Source organism: Phacochoerus africanus, chromosome 10 (genome assembly GCF_016906955.1).
Source record: "Phacochoerus africanus isolate WHEZ1 chromosome 10, ROS_Pafr_v1, whole genome shotgun sequence".
In the NCBI taxonomy this organism is placed as follows: Eukaryota; Metazoa; Chordata; class Mammalia; order Artiodactyla; family Suidae; genus Phacochoerus; species Phacochoerus africanus.
Window position 1 is genome coordinate 35,094,210 of NC_062553.1, and position 6,454 is coordinate 35,100,663.

Consider the following 6,454-nt stretch of genomic DNA (forward strand, 5'->3'; position numbering starts at 1 on the left):
AAAAATAAGACGCCTTAACACTCCTTCTGCTTCATAGCCCATAAGACTGTATTCACCCTGGAAAAGATTTCCTAATAATATGCAATAAAAATCAATACAGATACAGGATCTTAACATGATGAGTGTAGAAACAATCTGAAAATGAGTATTATCCATGTTATCCAAATCTGAACCACTCTATTTATATAAACAACATCGAGGAAACTACCTATGATCTACCTCTGATTTTTTTCCACTTGCTTCTGACTTTTCAATCACAACCAAAGATGGATATACTAATATAATCTAGGAGTGCTCCTCACTTATAGGCCATGTTCTGTCCCATTTTCGAGCTAATCTTGACCATTGAAAGGCATCTATAATATTGTGGTTTACAAGAAAAATATATTTTTGTCATTCAGATGACCAAAGTACATTTCTCATGTATATTTGGTCTTTATCTATGGTTCTTGACTCACAGCTCCCCAAACCTTTGGAATTTTATAGCTCTTGAGAGTAACAAAGGTGTCTCTTGGTATGTAAATGAGATGATTTTGGAATCTCACCTAAGTATGGAGGCTGGTTGCTAATGGAACCAATAATATGATTAGAGGGTTAGAACTTTCAGTCCCACCCTCAACGTCTGAGGAGGGAAGAGAGCCTGGATGTTGAATCAGGTGTCAGTTGCCAATGACTTAATTGATCATGACTGTGTAATAAAACCTTCATAAAAATCCCCAAAAAGGATGGGGTTTGGAGAGCTTTTGGGTTGGTGAGCACATGGAGGAGCTAAGAGAATGGTACCCTCATGGGGAGGGCAGGGAGGCCCTGTGCCTTTTCCCCAGACCTTGCTCTCTGTATCTCTTCCATCTGGCTGCTCCTGAGTTCTATTCTTTTGTAGTAAACCAATCTCTAGGAAGTAAATTGTTTCTCTAAGCTCTGTGAGCCTCTCTAGCAAATAAATCAAATCCAAGTAAGAGGTCATGGGAACTTCTGATGTATAGCCCATGGATTAGAAGTAAAGTAACAACCTGGATTTGTTACTGGCTTCTGATGGAAGGAGGGGTAGGCAGCAGTCTGTTGGACTGAGCTCTTAACCTGTGGAATCTGATGCTATTTTCAGGTAGATAGTATCAGAATTGAGTTGAATTGTAGGACATCCAGCTGGTGACCCAAGAATTTCTTGGTGCTATGTGGGAACTTCCCCACTGCAACATGTTGGAACTGGTACCCAAATCATTTAGCATCAGATCCATTTCCACCCCAGGAAACTGCCTGAGTTGGTTCCCTTTCTATCTGATGGTTACTTTCAGGAGGGTTCTCCCTTGTTCTGACACAGGTAACTTGGATAATACTCCCAATTCCTATCTGGATCTGGTGGTTTTGTCCTGAATATCAACAATTACAACCAGGGGTCAAGTTCCCCTGTGATCTACTTCTGGCTGATTCTCCTTTACAGGACTCAAGACCTCTTATGTATCCAGATCTCCTTAACTGAAATCTGCTGTTATGTGGCATATTGGAACTTTCAACTAGAGCCGATGGCAGAATGATAAAATAAATTTTTCCACATTGTTTAATAACATTTGGAATTTGAATTTATTTACTCACTGCTATCTTTTATAGGGTCACTAGCCAGGTAACAATGAATCATGCATTTTTTGAGGATCTCTTGAGTACCAGGTTATGTTCTAGATGTTGTAGTAGACAAATTAAACAGACCTGAATTTCAAGAGATATATTTTAGCATCAGTTCTACTATATCTACACAAATAACAATGACTAGCCAGGTACTGTTATGTGGACTTTAGGTTTAGGTCTTTTAACTTTTGCAATAACCTTGTATGGTATTATTACCCCATTTTCCAGAAAAAGCAGCGGAGATTAAATAACTTACCCAGTAGGGGGAAAAGTCAGGGTTTGCAAGCTCGTGGGCTGAGTCCGGAGCTCACATTATTATCCAAGACAATGTCGGGAATTAACCAAAATCTATCAAGAAGTTAGCATATACTATTAAGATGGAGAGTGCAAAGGGGAGAAAATTGGAGTATTCAGTGAAGTTCTCTTAAGGTCATTTGAATTGAGACCTAATTGGTGAGAAGAATCCACTTGAAATACTACGCAAAGAAGATATAAGGAAATGCTCTGAGATGGTAAGGAATTGGCAGTTTGTAGCTTAGAAATAAAGCCAGTGATTTTGAATCAAAAAAAAAAAAAAGGTTGAAGGAGATTAGGTTAGAGGTATAGGCACAAAGCAGATCATGAAGGTCATGGTAAAGAGTTTAGATTTTATTGTAATTGAAATAAGATGCCACTGCACAGTTTTAAGCAGTGAGATGACATGATCAATCTTGTGCAGAAAGAGAAGACTAATTAGGAGAGTGCTGTGGCAGTGATACAGCCAAGATATACAGGTAGGTTGGACTACGGTAGCAGTGGAAGTGGAAAAACTGCTGCAAAATTCTTGGCAGCTGAGGAGAAGATAAATTGAACAGGTCACGACCAGAGCAGATCCCTAAGGAAGAAAAAAGTTCACTCGAGGAAAATGATGTTAAGATGTCTGAACTGGGGAAGGTCCAGTGGAGGCAGAGCAGACTCTGAACAGGTACAAAAGATTTGCAGATAAAAGATTTCAGAGGGTTTAATTTCTATTGGAGAAGAGGGAGGAGAGAGAGACAATTATTATAGATGATTTCTAGAATCCTGACAACTTTCCTGTCCTGATATATTAATGTTATGGAAAACTCCCAAATCATTATATAGTAGCCAAATTTAGATCATCATACTTTCTATCCCTCCTTTCAGAATACTTTATGTGGGAACATAGGGCCCTTCCTGTAACAGCAAGGACTCAGAGCACATTCTTTTTTTCTGACATCTTAAGTCACTGAAAAGTTTACCAAAGATAATAGTCTCAATCATAGTCCATTCATTTAAATTTTAGACTTACTTTGTTGTTTCATAATTTCAGCTTCATTTTTCTTCATAAAACACCAGCTTGATTAAATGAAATGCAGAATATGTGAACTGAAAATGTCATATAAAAATGAAATTAGTCTAAGCATGAAACACGAAAGACCAAATGACTTCATTACCCTGATAAGTGCTTTAATGGACCATTAATATATAGGCCAGAATATTTTGAAGCTACTCTTATATGTGTCACACTGTATACATATAAAACATACATTTAAATGTTAATTAAGGAATCAAGCATTGAGTTGTTATAATGCATGTTGAAGGACAGAGTTGAAATTGATATTATAAGTAGTCACAGTTTGATCAATTGATTAGTTCAGCTACCTAAATAATTATTTCTGGCTTCTGAATGATCAAAAAGACTGGATCATGTGAATAAGGATTCTCACCTGATGTAAAGGGCACCATGTTCTACTCACAGCCCCCTTCCCTTCCTTTCCCTTTCTCCTTCCGTCCCTTTCTTCCCTTTTCTCTGTTCTTTCTAAACCCTGTGGGTGATCTCATCCATTCCCTTGGCTTTATATATAAGCTATTTAGAGAGAATTCCTGAAGCCACTTATGCAGCCCTCACCTTTCTTCTCAGCTCCAAACTATTTTTTATATCTTACAGACTATTTAAACTTAACATCATTCAAACTGATTTTTTTTTTTTCAGTCTCTACCTTCCCCAATCCAACACTCTCTTCTCCATTTCAGGTGATAGCATCACAAACCACTCATTAAAGTCAGAAATCATCTAATCCTTCAGTGAATTGTATTGATTCTAGATATTTGTCCCACTAACCAAGTCTCTCCATCTCTACTGCCATCACCTCCGTTTATGCTCTTGTGCTGTCCCACTTAGACTTCTGTTTGTGCTTTACAATAAAGTGAAATACCCATTTTAAAGTAGCAGATCCAGTGGGTGGTTATAAAGTTTACCATAATAAAGACTGTAAAAATCATGATCGTTAATGCTGACTTGCCAAATCAGGAAAAAGTTTCTTCTGTGGTTGCTGACTGCAGTTTGAACAGGAGTAAGGGGGAAAAGCTCCATCTGTAATTTCTTTATCTCTCTGGTTATCTGCCAAGTGTCAAGGAGATTGTGAGCTGATCAACAGCTATATCTGAAACAATTTCCCTTGTACTTGGCAATTATACATACAAATATACATACGTGGTTGTGTTAAAGCATGAAGGATTATATGGATGAATGGATGATTACTACTATTAATTTTGTGCAGTCAGAAACAAGCATTTCAATTGCGTAAATCTAAGAGTCACATATGATCATGACATCCTCTACTGCAATCTTTTGATGTAAAAAAAGAGGCTCCAAGAGGCTGACTTCTGCCTTCACACACCTAACGTGACAGAACCTAATCTGAAAACTCAATTCTCTCACTGAGCCCCATTTCCTTCATTACTCAGAATGTTTCTCCCAAAAGACTATCCATGGCTGTCCGAAACATCAGTGTTAGGATGTTTTGAAACACTAAATGATATTTATTCACAACCTCCAAAAAATATTTTTCGACTGAGTGGAACTTCCAGTGGATCAAGACAAAATATGTACTTCTTCACGTCTGCCAACAGCAAAATGCATTGTTTGCTACCAGTGTTTATCAAGAAATTGTTTTAGCAGTCTATATTGCAGTTTAATGTGCATTATACCAACGAATTACTACTCTTATTAAGGCAGAAAAAATACAGTACATTCTGTTTTCATTACCTTTTAAAAATACATTTTTTCTTAGTAATCTCAACATGCTTCTTTTTTTAATACTGCATAACATTTGTTCCTGATCATCTGCCCTTTAAAGACCATGCTGCTTCTATTTTATAAGCCTGCAACTGCAGCTCTGAATATTACACAGTCACATGAAAATGGGCATAAAATTCGGTTTCACTGCCTGAATTTTAAAGAGTTCAATGTGTCCTATAGCAAGAAAATTAAATAAAATAAAATTACAGTTTCCTTCATTAATACTATCATAATTATCCTTGACTTTCCACTTGTATATTTCTTATCTTCCACATGTCTTAGGAAAAAAAATGGAATTTAACAGAATTAGTACTGAACACAGGTTTTTAGTCTTATAGTAACCAAACTTTAGCAAAAACATAATTTACACCTGAAATTATGAAAACTGATTTGTTGTAGCTAATTTGTACATTCTTAGTGGCTATATTATCATTATTTTAAAGCATAATAAAGCAAATTCATATACATTATGCATTTAGCATATGGATATAATTAACTTTTATAGGAAAATTCTCCTAGGAATTATATAAATTCATCTACAAGTTATCTAACTACATGGATCCTCCATTCCCTCCTTCATAAAACACAAAATTTTTACCTACCTCTTAAGGTACTTAAGATACCTCTTAGGTATCTTATCTTTATCTCATCAACTTAATTTTATTTTTCCCTATGCTTCATAATATACCTAAATTATTAATCAATAAATATATATAACTACATGTGTATGTATGTATGTGTATAAATAAATTTGTGTATAAAATACAAAGACTAAACTGGATTTTGAATAGGAACAATTAACAGGCAGGGAAAAGTTGTAAATGCTCAATACACAGTCTCTGCTATGATTATTATGATTGTCGACAACAACAACAAAACACAGAAAACTGCAAATAAGAGAACGGGTTTATTTGTGGTTTTAAGTATTGTAATTCACAAGGCACCAATTGGAGCAGTGACTCAAATGGACTCCAGGGTAAATGGAAAAGGGCAGGGGTTTATAAAGGCAACTTACTAGACATTGCACAGAAGGTTATTTTTATACAACTATGATTGGTGCCAATGGGTGGTCTAAGGATGGCCTGATCAAAAGTTTATGCTGCATCCAGGTGTGGACATGTGTAAGTTCCAGCAGCCTCCCGGCTCCATTTTAGATCCCTTGACATAAATGACCTCATTTTGTTGTTCATGTCCCATAGCTTTTAGGTGGAAATAAAGTTGGATCAATAGAAGGTATCTGTGTTTACTCTTGTGTTCATTATTTACAGTCACTCAACAATACAATGGTGAACTCAACGCAGCTGTTTTCTTCTCGGTGCCAAACCCTACGTGCGGCAGAAAAGCCTCTGGGAGACAGTGGGAAACAAAGGATGTGGTATACAGATCTCATGATCCTCATCGTTATCCTCCTCCACCTTAATTGGCTGGAGCTCTGCCACCGGCAAAATAAACACTGTCGAAGTGGTCACCCGTAGACCATAAAGGCTTAAAGGGAGTTCAGGATGTAACTTTTCTTTACCCTCACTTCTGGCCCAAACTTTTCCTAGGATACATTACTGCAATAAATTTTACCGCCTGTTTCCACTCAGATGTACCTCAATATTAGTGACAGCACAGACAACTTGGAGAATACATCTGGACTTCTGGATTTTAAAAGTCACTGAAGTATTTTACCATTTGGTAAGAAGCTAAAACTCAACCTTTTGCTAAAAGCACAACAGCTCCCAAGAGCTTCCCTCACGTGACTTCCCT